Source organism: Thrips palmi, unplaced genomic scaffold, assembly GCF_012932325.1.
Source record: "Thrips palmi isolate BJ-2018 unplaced genomic scaffold, TpBJ-2018v1 HiC_scaffold_16, whole genome shotgun sequence".
NCBI lineage: Eukaryota > Metazoa > Arthropoda > Insecta > Thysanoptera > Thripidae > Thrips > Thrips palmi.
The window spans coordinates 16,091,064-16,104,939 of NW_023144625.1; the positions used below are offsets into that span (position 1 = coordinate 16,091,064).

The window sequence follows — 13,876 nt, forward strand, 5'->3', positions numbered from 1 at the left end:
CGGCAACCCGGCAGTGTAGGAGTGGAGGCCTTGGCAGGGTTCGAGGCCCCCAGTCCCCAGCCACGCCCGGCGACGGGACGGCCCGGCGCGCTGCAGTGCGGCCAAAGTGCGTGGCTGGAACTTTACACGGTAAAAAAAAATTAAATATCATCGGCTGCAATGTATGAGCTATAGTTCTTTTGACTAAAGCGTACCGCAGAATTCAAATGGCACTCTATTCGTGAACCTTAATCGACACGACTGGTTTGCAGTGTGGCTTCCATAAAAACAGACGCGGCGCTTAAAAATAGGCGTCGTCATCATTGCTGGACAAACGGGGCGCTCTTCTTTTATTCGAATAAACTCGCGCCATAACCGCAACACCAGGGGCGGCGCGGCCAGAGCGGCGGCACGGCCAGCACGGCCAGCACGGCTACGAGCGTCATCATGAGGACGTTAAGCTGCGGACTGCGGACGGCTGTAGAGTGTAGGGGAGGGAAAAAATTAAATGCGGCCCAATTTTTGTTCTTTTCTTTTTGTTTTCCCCGGCAAGTGCATGCTGACGCACCGTCTATGGACTCGAGGGGGCGGCGGGCGGGGGTGGCGACGAGACACGCTTCGGGCGTTTTCGGCGGCTCGTGTTCGGCTCGTGTTCGAGCGGCCGGCGGTACAAACATTCGGTTGGGCTGGGCCTCGGTCTCGGGAGGCGCCGTGGTCGGGGCCGAGGCCGAGGCCGTGGTCGTGGAGGCACTTTGGCTCACCTGCGCGCCCATTAACGGACACGCTTTTGGTCCAGCCCGCCGCCCCGCCGCCCCGCCGCCCCGCCGCCCCGGCGCGCCGCCGCCACCTGCTTCCGGAGACGACCGTGAGAGGGCGCTCGCGACGGAGAGGGCGCAGCGCGGCGCAGCGCGCAGCCGCCTTCAAATTGCGGCCGCCAACTTGGACAAACTTTGACGCGAGAACGTCCGCGCCGCCGTCCGCTCGCCGTCGACGCGGCTGGGCCGGGCTGGGTCCGCCGCCGCGCCGAGTCCTAACTGCCGTTGCGTGCCCGAGCACCTTAAGGAGGGCGTGGCCGCGGTGTGGGCGTCACTGCAGTCTGTCTCCCCCGCACCCCAACCGAACGCCCCGTGAGAGCGAGGCAGACAGAGCGAGGAAAAGGCCGCCGTTCGGACTCGCCCTGCAGCGCGGCCCGACGACGTGGCGGCGGGAATCTGCCGCCGCCGTTCTGGACCGACGCGGCTGTATCGGCACGCCGCGCCTCGCAGCGCCGCGGCAGCGCCACGCACTTTGCGCAAGGTCGGCATGATTTTATGTGCCTGGCTGCCTGCCTGGCAGCCTGGCTGCCTGCCTGCTCGGCCCGTGTCCGCGAGGACCACGCACGATATTTCATCCCGACCCGCGCAAAGCACACGACGTTCGGTTCGGCCATTGGCCATTAATAACGCAGATAAATGCCGCGGCCTCCCCCTCCCCTGCCGCCCCACCTGCCCCTCCACCCCCTTTTGCTTCCAAATTTTCAATATTCATGGCGGCGGACAGAGGATTATGTATAAAGCGGGAGGCAGGGGAAAATCTGCGCGCGCAACGTTGCGGCGTGCGGGGCGTGCTGGGTGCGTCTCGCTGCTGCAAGTGTGTGACTGCCCGGAGCGTGCCGACGGGGCCCGAGGGGGCTGGGGTTGGGGGACGGGCGCGAAGTATCACGCGTTTTGATGGCCGATATTGCCTTCCTGTCACGACACAGCGTGGGCCGCGGTCGGCCGCCGGGGGAGGCCGACAGGGCGTCGAGGGTGGAGGCCGGGGCAGCGGTTGCAGCCCGGTGGATGTATGTCTTGATGGAGGAGCCCGCAGAGGCCCGGCCGTGGCGGGGCGGGCCCAGGCGGGCCGCTCGCCGGCCCTCAAAATGCCCTCACTGGGTTTGAGGGTCGCCGCCGAGGTCGCCGCCGTCCTGACCGTGCTGTCCTCCGCACCGCAACCCCAACCTCACCTCGCGTCGCATTTAGCGCTCTAGTATTCCCTTTAAACGACTGAGTCGAAGTTGGAGGCCCCCGAAGGCCCACCCTCACCCACACCCCCACGACTGCAGTCCCTGCTTGCTGCTGCCGGCCGGGAGAAAAAGCAGCAACAACAACAAAACAATGAAAAATGTGGGGAAAAAAAGAACCCCAGCAAAGTGGTGGTGGACAAGGGAGGGGGGATTAGCGCCTGGGATTGTCCCCCCATTTTGTTTTTGTGCGGTACGCCTTTCGCCCTCCCCCGTGCACCCACTAGCCTGATTGCAGGTCGCACGCCCCCCCCCCCTCCCTTTTCCAGTGGAGGCCTGCTGCCCCAGCCTGCCTGAGTGACAGGGGACCCGCCCCGCCATAACGCGACAAACACAGGAAAAAAAGGCCGAAAAGAGAGCGTGACAAAAACTTGGGGATGGCGTGCTGCGTGCGGTTCCTGCGGACATCTCAGATAAGACACCCGTCTCCTGGCGGCACGTTTTCTTGCCGCGGTGGTGTGACGGGGCGAACCTGTCGCCGGCATCCTCGTCGAGTTGGCCGTGGACTCGCCACCTAGGAACCCGCAATTCTAATCCAAGGACATTATAGCCACCTACACCACATATCTATTTTTTGTCGAAATACAACGCAGGAAACGATTAATTTTTGGCGCGGTGGCGGGGCGCGGCGCGAAATCGATACCTGGCCGACTGTTGCTGGCTTGCAGGCCAACGATTTCTCTGTTCCTCCACCGCGTGGTCTCCGTGTCTCTGTCTCGCGGCGCTCGCGGCCTTAGTGGTACTTTCCCTCACAAAACAATCCGACCCGAAATACCCGCCGGGACAATACAGCCATAAGAATAAGTCGGTGGCTCAGTCGGTTACGGGGCCGCCGCCCCACTACGCCCCGCCCCACCCCACCCCGCCCCGCCCCGCACCGTCGCGGCTGCGTGACGCCGCCAGCGCCCGGAGCGGAGCGCCCAACGGACGAAGGATAGGCAGCCCGGTGGACACACCGGTTGGCCGGGCTGGCCTTCGCTCTGCCCCGCAGGCGTCCGAGAGTCTGAGAGGCAACTGGGGATGTACCGCAACGTCAAGCGCAGGGGAGTCAGCCTCGTCAAGCACAGACAAACTTCAGAAGAAATGAGAACAAAATTATAACAATATCAAAAAATTAAAACTTTTTGTAGAGGTAGAGGTGACAGTGTCGGTCGTTGCTGGGAATCGAACCAGGGACGGTGATCGGAGAGAACAATGCAAGTTACACCGGTCACCGGTCTCTGTTCCGGCTGCGCTCCAACAGTACCCGAGAGTGGACTGTGGACTTGCGCCCCCAGCGTGGGGGGAATAGGCGCCCGGAGGACTTGAGTAGAGTGGAGGTGTGCACACACCAAACCTATTTCCCCCCGGGCTGCTTACCTAGCAGGGCGCGACCGGCCCGCACTTGGAAGGGCTGTAACTCGCTAAGGGTACCTTTCCGATCGCAACTGCCTTTCAGCGGAAAAGAGAAATTCTCGCGGTGAGACTGCAGGCCTGTCCGACGAGGCCCGTGGCGCAACGCCACCCCCGCCCTCGACCGGAGACATTTCGTCCTCCCAAGGCCGCGGGGGAACGAGTGAGCGCGTGGCCAACAGAGAGAAATAACTGGCTGACAATGCTCTTCCGAAACATGCTCCCGGCCCCGCCGCCGCCGCGCGGTTCGGTCCGCCCAGTCCGGCCGCTGCTTTGTCCGAAAGCATCCATAAATACGAGGGCCGTGGTGGCGCGCCACGGTGGTCACAGAGGCCACGCCGGGCCACGCCATCACGGCCATCACGCTCAACAGCCCGGCGAGCCCCAGGCCGCTCCAGGCCCAGCAGGCCGCAGCTTACAAATCCGACAATCCGACCGGCGGGCGTCGCGTCGCGTCGCGTCGTGTCCCTCGGGAAGCGACAATTAAATATTTGAGCAGCAGTATACCTGCCGTGCGGCAACGGCACCGCCGGGCACCGCCGCGCGCAGCGACACCTTCCTTGTATCCCCTCCCTCTGCTCCCCCTCCCCTTCATCAACAACTTGTGCCGCCGCTCCGCCGACCGCGCCGATGCCGCTGCCCTTTTCCGGTCGCTCTCTCTCTCTCTCTCTCTCTCTCTCTCTCTCTCTCTCTCTCTCTCTCTCTCTCTCTCTCTCTCTCTCTCTCTCTCTCTCTCTCTCTCTCTCTCTCTCTCTCTCTCTCTCTCTCTCTCTCTCTCTCTTTCTCTCCCTTTCCGAATTCCTAGAGGTCCAATCAGCAGGCGGGTCGCGACGCTGAGGCGGCGGGACCGCGCGGGACAGAGCGACCTCGGCCGGACTCGTAAACAGATTTCATTAACTGCGTTTCTTAATCCCGATGGCGACGCAGCGCGAAGCTGCGCGAAGCAGGGGGAGGGCCGTAACGAGTTTTATTCAGGCGCGGGATGGGGGGAAGGGGAACCAAGTGACCAAGGTGGCCGACGGGGCCGCGGCCCAGCTTTTCAAAACAACTCGAGTTTCGAGAAATCCATTTAAGGGCCGCGCTCTCCGAGCAGCAGAAGTTATTCTCCCGCAAACACATTTGCCTCATTTTTGGCGGCAGCCTTGGTGGCAGCCTTGGCGGCAGCGAGGGACGCGGCACCAGGACCTTGGCGTCGGCGACAGCGGCGGAAACGGTCGCCAAACGCGCCGCGTCGCGCCGCGTTGTCTCCCCGGCCGTGTCGGGCTCGCTGCCCGTGGCTGCCCGTGGCGGTCCTGATGAGAGCGACGGAGAAAGCAACATCGATCCTCCTCCTCGCTCCCCTCGCCCATCCAGCGAGGTACATATTTAATGAGAGCAGCTACACAGGGTCAGCAGCCAAGATGCGCCCCCTCGCCCCACCCGTCCGAGCCGCAGCCGCCAGGCAGCCCTGCTGGACGGAGCGGGAGCGGGGCCTGGCTGGGCCTGCCTGGGCCTGCCCAAACGCGCTTCCTGAGCGGGGATTCGATCCCGCATCCCACGACGGCCAGTGCTGCAGCATCGCACCACGCCAGTTTTCCGTAGTGACGGCTCGCGGCAGCCTGGCCGCCGAAGGCAAAGGGGGAACGCGCAGAGGAACCTCGTGGAGCGGAACGAGTGCAGCTCTTTAGTCTTTAGTCCCCGCACGACGGACGCGCTCAGGGCCGCGCTGCACCCCGCCAAGCAGCGCCAAGCAGCGCCAAGCCGCGCGCTGCGATTCATCTCTCTGAGAGCAGCAGCAGGGTGGGGATCTTTATGGAGGCTTCACGGGAGCTAACTGGGTATGATTAAGAGAGTGCATAAGCACGTGAGGCAGGGACAGAGGGGACGGGCGGAAGAGATCGCACCTCGCACAAGGTTTTCTTCTTTTTATTTCATCCCTCTCCTCCTCCTCCTCCTCTTACTCTGTCTCTTCCTCTTCCTCCCTCCGCGTCGCGCACAGGCACTCATTAGTTCGGACTCGTTCCCCTGTTCACAGCGTGACTGCCTCGCGACGAGCTCGCCAACAAGCCAACTCCCCGGTAAGTAAAGCGAAGAAAAAATAATCGGTTTCCAATCATGGGCCGAAGACGGTACTCTCGAGATAAGCGACAACTGGGCAATTTTCGCGACCGCGTTGACCTTGGACTTCGATAGTCTTTGAGATAAGGACGTCGCGTAGACGCTCAGCTCGACAAGGAGCTGAGGTCCAGAATGACGCCAGAACTCTTTTTTCTTTCCAATCGGATAACTCGTCCCTTTTGACAGCAATACAGTGTGCCGCGCAACGCGCCATTATACAAAACTACCCGCAGTCATTATTTAAAACCCCGTTGCTTTTTTATTCTACTCTTCCAGGTCCGGACTTTTACCCTCTCCGGCCCATATATAAAAATTAAACAGAGATAACGTCGCCGCACTTGGTCTCGGTGGGTGGGGATGTGGGGCATTGGAGCGACCTATCTCTTGCCCCTAAATCCTCTGCCTCCCTGCCCGCCTCTCTCTCTCTCTCTCTCTCTCTCTCTCTCTCTCTCTCTCTCTCTCTCTCTCTCGCAGGCAGCGGGCCTCTCTTCCTCACCTTGTTACCGAAGTCGGTGAAAAGCCCCTTCTTTCGCCCCGCCCGCCCCGCTCCCCTAAGTCCACACGTCTGACTCGGTGGACTTTGCCGCCAGCAAAGCAAATCGGACAGCTTCTTTTGGCCCGTGCGGGGACCGGGGGGACACGGACACGGACGCGGACGCGGCGGCGCCGGCAGCAAGGAGACGCGCCGCACCTTCATCTTCCCTTCTCTCTCTCCCTCTCCCTCCCTCTCTCCCCCTCTTTTTTATTTGCCTCACGGCTCGTTAGTGACGCTCGTCTGCGAGACGCGACTCGCCGTCCTGGTAATTTTCGGCCAAATTCGTCATTCCGAAACAAATACAAAAGCGGCGTGGCGTGGCGTGGCCCGCCCAGCGCGCGGTAGCGATAGCGAGCCTAGCGTCATCGAGGACTCTAGCGGGGAAGGTTCGTCCGCGGGAGGCCCAGCGTCGTCGGCCCTGCCGCACGCGCCGCCACTCGCGCCACTGACGCAGTCTTTTGTTTTGGACGCCTTGATGATGATGCCCCGCGAGGCGGCCGGCGAGCAGCCCGTCCTCGATCAAATATCACACATGTCGGCCATCAATCACACACACGTCACGCGGCGGGGCGCGGCGCGGCGGGCGGGCGGGGCGGGGCGGGGCGGGGCGGGGCGGGGCGGGGCGGGGCGGGGCGGGGCGGGGCGGGGCGGGGCGGGGCGGGGCGGGGCGGGGCGGGGCGGGGCGCGGCGGAGCGCGGCGGGGCGGGGCGCTCGAGGAGGCGCTTCACCTCCACAAGGACATGATTAAGGCAGGCCGTCGGCGAGGCCCGCAGGCTGGCGATGCAGCGCGTCTCGGCGGTGGAACGGCCCGGCCGGCCGGCCTGCCGGCCCGGTCGACGCGCAGGGTCAGCGGCAGCCCGCGGCCTCTCTGCCTTTTTGTCTTTTCCACGCTTTTATTGGCGGGGCTCAGGAGCGTCGCTCCCGGGGCGCTTTTATGCCGTGTCGGTTTGCAGACCAGAAAGCTGTTACTGGCGATGCCTCCTCCCTGCCCTGCCCTGCTCGCCCTGCTACACTGGGGAGGCAAAAAAACAAAAACAAATAACAGTTAAATCCTCGCGTCCTGCGCGCCGCGCCGGATTTATAGTGTCATGCACCGGCAGGGCGAGTCTACAAAAGTTTACTACACTCGCAGTAATCGATCATAATCTACCAGACCACCCAGCTAAACATAGAAAGTACCGAGTAAAAATGACGGGAAAAGAGGGGCACAGCACAACCGCTGCCCAAAATAAAATTCTCAACTCGATCTACCGTTCGAATAATACGAATGAATTTTTAATAGTGTTTTGTTCACATGAGGGCTTTATAAAGTTGCACTAAAATTTGATTATTTCACCCACTGCAGGGTTGTTGTTGTTGTTTTTGTAATACAGTGCATTAGTGGTGATGGTTAGCAGGTCCACTGTTAGAGTTTCGATTTCCGACCCTAAATCCGAGTACAGCTGTATCCAAGGTCTATGTTATCCCAGCGCCTGAGTGCCCCTTTCCATTTGCCTGGCCAGATAAAAGCGAGCCGCACTAGGCGCACCAGGCATGCGCCACTCGCTGAATGGGGTATCGCCGCCGAAGCCGAAACCGCATCCACGGGAAGGGTTCCACCCCACGGGCCCGCGGGGCCGCCCCCACCGCCCCACGCCGCCGCCACCGCCCCCGCGACGCCCCCGCGACCCTCTCGCCCCGCGCGCTGCTGGCCCACATAGCGCACGCATAGCAGAAAGTAGTGTAAACACAATTTTATCAGCAGTGCACCGCCCCGCCCCCGCGCGGCTGAGGGCTGCTTGGGGTTGTCAGGTGCGGTGCGCCGCGTAGCGGGCCGCGGGGGAGGGGGCAGCAACAACAACAAGGACTGCAGGAGGGTGCGCCGGACGAGAGACCCGCAGCAGCAACAACAACAAGGCTGCAGTGCCGGCCCAGCACGCACCCTGGCCGCGTCACGGCGTCACGCAGACTCCCGGCCACCGCGAGTGCTGCCTGCCCCGCTCCGCGCTCCGCAACAGGCTCTTCCTCTCCTCCTTCCTCCACGCTGTCGCGGTAATGTTCGTCGGTAAGTTTTTCTTTTCCGGGCGCCCCGCTAACGTACGGCCTCGCGAATGGGGCGCGACACCTCTTCCCTGCATGGCGCGGCGCGGCGCGGCGCGCTCACTATCGCCGTCTCTCTCTTTCGGGGGCGCCGTCGCCGTCGTACTACTTCGCCTGGGCCGCACTTCGGCGCTGCCTGTCCCTGCATCCAGCTCGCCGTGCCCTGGCTCCTTGCCTGGCTCCTTGCCTGGCTCCTTGCCTGGCTCCTTGCCTGGCTCCTTGCCTGGCTCCTTGCCTGGCTCCTTGCCTGGCTCCTTGCCTGGCTCCTTGCTTGGCTCCTTGCCTGGCTCCTTGCCTGGCTCCTTGCCTGGCTCCTTGCCTGGCTCCTTGCCTGGCTCCTTGCCTGGCTCCTTGCCTGGCTCGGAGCGCTGTCTGAGGGGGCCTCTGGTGACTGGATAACCCGTGCCGCCAGACGGTGCCGCCGACGCCACGCCATGCCACGCGACGTGGCACCGCGCTGTCGCTGTCAACCCGCCGCGCACCGCCGCGCACCGCCGCCGTTGTTGTTTTCGTGGTTTTCGTCTGGACGTGTACAACTGTCTCGCCGCCCCTCTAAACGCGAGTCCACTTTGCCGCGAAAAGACTCGTGAGACCCCTTTCCCCCGACGGAGGAGCCCATTTTGTCACCGCGTGGTGGGGCGGGACGGACGGGGCGGGGCGGGGCGTATCTCGGTGTTGTTTCGGAACTTGGGCGAAAGTGTTTCAAACTTGATCGTCGCCTCGCTATCGGGAGCACGGACGAGTGGAGGAGGGGCATTGGTGTGCGTCAGTGAATGGAAAGCAAGCATCTAGGATCTAGGAGAAGGGGTGGGGAGGAGGATCCCTCTGGTCAGAGGCTCCCCGCCGCGCTCCCCGCCCCGCATCCATTCTTGATGAGTGCCTCACTGCAACCTACACTCTCCCCTGGCCTGCGTGGCCTGCCTGCCAGCCCGGCCTGGCCGCCCTGCCCGGCCCGGCCCGGCCTCCCTGCCTGGCTTTGTGTCCGGGGGATTCCACGAGCAAAGAAATTCCGTCCGACCGCCAGATCCGGTCTCGCTGCCCTGCCCCGCGGTGCTGTGCGGCCCGTTCGCACGCTGAGGTTTCATCATCGGATTCCAGCCACATCCCGCAGCGCAGTTGGCTGCGACGTCGGGCCGCCTTTCGCTCTGTCGCGGGTTCAATCCCCGTCGCATTCTCGTAAGCGGAACTGACACCAAAACGGTTTCCTTTCCTTTTCATTGCAATTTCTTTTGCCCGTGTTTACTTAGGACTGGGTGCTCGCTGCTGTTTGTTTGCACTTCGCCACGGCGGAGCGTAGTGCGGCGCGGTGGCGCGGCTCCCCCGAGACGCGGTCTAGTCGTCGGAGGCCGAGCCGAGGCCGAGCCGAGGACAGCGCCGCCGCGGACAGCCGTCGAGTCTTTGAGAGACGCCGCGGTGCCGTCCGGGGGGATGACGAGGGTCGGCAACGACAACAAGTGCCCCGTGCAGCTGGACGGGGTGGCTACGGCTCCAGCAACGCTGCAGCAGCTACAAGTGTGCTGCCCCAATCATTTGCTACTAGCGGCCTGGCTGTGCCTGGCTGTGCCTCGCTGTGCCCGGCCTCGGCTTAGTGTAGTATTTTGTAGCCGCCCGGGCAGGGAGATGGGGAAGGGGGAGTGACTAATACATGGAGCCGGTGCAAGAGAAGAAGATTGTTTGAAGTTGATGAAACAGTAATGTGCCGTGGGAGCGAGTGTGGGCCGAGAACCATTGCCAACTGCTGGGGCTGCTAGCCCGGCCGCTGCGGCTTGGCCGGCTTGACATCGTGCGGGGCGTCAGGGCCGTCGTCAGGCCTGCCAACGGGACGCGCGAGCGAGTGGGCCTGTCTGGCAGTGTCTGCGGGGGAATGCCGGCGAAGATTAGCAGTTGTGAAAACTTTGGTCGGCAAGTGTACTTAAGGTGGGCTTACTTCCTGTGCGCTGTGCGTGTTGGAGACCGCCCTTTTGGGCCTCGTCGCGGAGCGCCCGCCGCCATTCAAAGCCCGTTACTGCCTCCCGGTGCCCCGCGGCACCGCGGCGCCACGGCACGGCGTCCACGGCACGGCGTCCACGGCGACGCACCCAGGCCCGCGTCACTCTTATTTAGGGCGCTTTAGGACACTTCAGGACCCGGCGCCCCTTTTTGGGCCTTCAAGAGGCCTCCCGTTTCGGGGCTCCTCGCTCCTCCGCTTCACGCCGTCCACGCCGTCCACGCCGTCCCGAGGGCGTTGCTCCTGGCGATGCGACACCGGAACTCCTCGATTCCGGACCCAGGAGTTTAAAAAAAAGCTGGAAGCGACTGCACGCAGAAAGGGCCAAGCCAGGCTCGACGGCATGGCGCTCCGCCCACGTGGCCGGCTTCCGGAGGGACGTGGGTTCGATCCCAGCCTCCCGCCGGTTCTTGAGTCCTTTACCTCGTCATAGATGAAGTTGTCGATCTCCTCGAGCGGCCGTCCGTACAGCTCGGAGGGGAAGGGCTCGAACTTGCCCGGCAGCACCGAGCCGTCCTCGACGGACAGCTTGCGGCGCGGCTGGAATCCGTAGTCGCGCACAAGCTGCACCGTCTTGCTCTCGAGCCGGTCCAGCGACTCCTTGGTGAAGGGCTTGACCTGCACCTTGACGGAGCCGCGGCCGCCGTGGCGCGAGCTCAGCGTGCTGTTGGTGGCGCCGCCGCCGCCGTCGTGGTTGTTGTTGTTGTTGGCGGCAGCGGCGGCGGCTGCCGCCCGGGCCGAGGCCCCGTGGCCCTGGAGGGCGACCCTGGCGGGGTACATGTCTCAGGCGAGCGCGGTGGACGCGGTGGACGCGGCGGTGGGCGCGAGGGCGAGGGAGGGGCGCGGGGCAGCCGGTCCCCATGTCAGCGGCAAGCTCATGGCGCAGCGAGCGCAGCGACTCGCCCGGCAGGCCCGGCCACGTCGCGGACACTGTGGACACACGGCGATGGTGCGAGGACACGCTTCACGTTCGCCATGCTGGCGCCGCTGGCGCTCGCGCGGGACTGGCTTGCCGAAGCTTGCCGGAGTAGACTGGACTGGGGCGCGACGCCGTGCCCTGCCGCGCCGCGCCGCGCCGCGCCATGGGGTAGGGCGCGGTGGGGGTGGAGGGCCTCCACCGGGGGCGGCGCAGCGCGGCGTAGCGCGGCCTAACCGCCCCTTCCAGCCGCCCCGCCCCCGCCCCACCGCGACGCCCCCACCACGGCCCCCTCGGGCTGTGACTACAGAGAGCCCTGCACACCCTGAGGCGAGTGGAGGTGAGCGTGGCACGGCCTGGGCGCGGCGCGGTGGTGTACCTTCGCGGACCTGCTGAGGCCGCCGCCGAGGCCGTGATCGTCCTCACGACACTGTTTACCAGCACCGGCCCGCGCCGGCCTGTGGTGGCCTGTGGACTGTGCGGTTGGTTGGGGGATTCTGGGCCGTGCCGCCGTGCCGGCCCCCGGACTTGTGGACCGTGCGGTGCAGTGCGGTCAGGGGGATGCTGGCGTCCTCCAGGGCGTCCTCCAGGGCGTCCTCCAGGGCGTCCTCCGGGCGCTGTCTGGCCAGACGTCTCCAACAGGTCGCCGCGGGCGACGTGGGCTGCTACCGCCCTGGGCCTCTCTAGCACCTCTTCCGGCCCACGGGGCACGGACCGCGCTGCTTGGCTGCTTGGCGGCTTGCCTGCGTGCATCGAAGCACCCAGTCGGCAGGGCTAGGCCGGCCGAGAGGAAGGACGTCGCCGTGCCTGGCCTGCCTGGCGGTACGGGGCGGTACGGGGCTTTGCCGGGGCTTTGGCGCCGAGCCTGCTGGAGCCCACCGGAGCCACACGGTTCTTAGCGGCGGGGACGTCGCCAAGATGGCGCCACTGGAAAGGGTTTAGGGCCGACAAAAAATCTGCCAAACGCATGACTCGCAGAAATGTTGAGGCGACGACTCACACGTCTTGAAAGATTTCCCAAGCCACAATTTTGTTTCGTCGTTTTCAAAGGTGCTTGACAGTGGGGCGGAAAATGACCCTCGTTGCACCAGAGCGTGGCAGCGCTGTACGCTGTTCGCTCCGGGAACATGCGGTACTTTTCTTGAGGGAAAGCAAGCGACTTTTTTTCGCCGCCCTGATGGGTTTTCCCTCCCCAGAAGCCGGGGAGACGGTGCCCTGGTGGTGCTGCCGAGGGCGGCCGAGGGCCGGGACGCCGTCAGCCCGTCAGAGCCACGGCCGGACCCTGCTCCATTATGGCGGAAGATTGGTAAATTGAAACCTATTCGCAGTCTCGCAAGTTGCCTCGGAGGGCGTCGCGCCCCGCCCCGCCCCGCCCCGCCCCGCCCCGCCCCGCCCCGCCCCGCCCCGCCCGACTCGGAAATTGGCCGGGCTCTCCCACTTGGGCCCGCGTCGTCCTGGACGCCGTCGAGGTGGACGAGGCCGTCCGCACTTGGGCCTCGGTGCCGCTGCCGCGTTGCCGCGCAGTGGCGGCCGGTGGCGGCGGCCGAGTAGTGTTAGTGTTCTCCCCTTTGCTATTTTTATTTAGAAAAATCGATGCTCGCCTTTCTGCGTGCTTGTGCAGCTCATTGTTTCGTTCACGGAGCCCGTGTCACAGGCATTAGGAAACTGTAGAGCACCCCTTGCCCCCACCACCGGCCCCGCCCGCCCCGCCCGCCCCGCCGCGCCGACTCGGTCGCTTTCCTCAGTCGCTTTTAAGGCCCACCCGGTCGAGGATCCAGAGCTTTGCGGCCCGCGCGCCGCACCGGGGGCCGCCCCGCCCCGCCCCCTCCGCCCCCTCGGTCTGATAACAAAACCTACCAAGGCAGTACCGCTTGCGACACCCCCTTCCCCTTCCCCACCCCCTGCCGTGTCCCCCTCACCGCAGCGTGCCCCGCGGGGTGCCCACTTGCACGCAACCATGGCCACCAACTTCACGAGAATAATTAGGAAAAAAAAGAGTGGGTGTCTTGTGAGTATCGATTTAAAATCATTTCGGCGGGGCGTTGGCAGCGTGCGCTGGGTCCACGTGTGGAGCACGTGCTGTGTGGGACGGTGGACTGCGGCGGGCTGCGGAGGAAGGGGGAATCGGGGAAATTTCCCTCCGTGTACACAGGCGTGCACCGCGCCGCAGCGGGGCGGGGCGGGGCGGGGCGGGGCGGAGCACCCTCGCGGCGGGCCTGGGGCGGGCCCAAGGCGTTTGCCCTCTAAACGTGTTTGGACAACAAGCAAACTAAGAACTGCGGCACGAAGGCACGAAGGCGCCGGCCGCCCAGCGTCAACAACACTGCTAGTTTCTGGGCGCTCTAAACACACGGCTGGGGTGCGGGGCCGAACAAGTGCACTCCGACAACACCCCGGAGCCAAGCCAACCCCCAACCCCGCCGACGGTCGACGGTCTGGCTTGACGTGTCTGACGGCCTGGCTGGTGGCCCGCACTCACTGCGTCCGTTTGCCTACACCCAATTCGCAGTGACGTCACACCGTCATCATCGTTACGTGGAATGTGTACGGCACTGATGGGGGCTGGACGAGGACCTGGCCGAGGGCCTAGGTGGCGAACGGAACGGAGGGACCGTGGGGGCCCATCAACAGGCGCACGGCTGCCTAACTTCGGGGGGGCGGGCCGCCTAGGGCCACCCGAACGCAACCTCCACTGCGGTCAACCCCCTCCCCCTCCTCTTCCTCCTCGTCCTCGCCCCCCGGGGCCTGGCCGCCTGGCCGCCTGGCGCCTGGCCGTGCCGCCGTTGCATATCTCAATGGTCGCGCTGGCGGCGCGGCCGGCGCGGTGCGGCGCGGCCCGCACTGGCTCGC

At 64.5% G+C, this 13,876-nt stretch overlaps 1 protein-coding gene across 1 annotated transcript in view; it reads right to left on the reverse strand.

The window, feature by feature from the left end:
* LOC117643040 (sodium channel protein 60E-like) overlaps positions 1 to 10,806 on the reverse strand; it is a 93,586-nt gene extending 82,780 nt beyond the window's left edge. The window contains exon 1 of the mRNA XM_034381677.1: positions 10,534 to 10,806. The gene's annotated coding sequence lies outside the window, so the exon portion shown is untranslated. The remainder of the gene's footprint in view (positions 1 to 10,533) is intronic.
* Between the last annotated feature and the right edge of the window lie 3,070 nt (positions 10,807 to 13,876).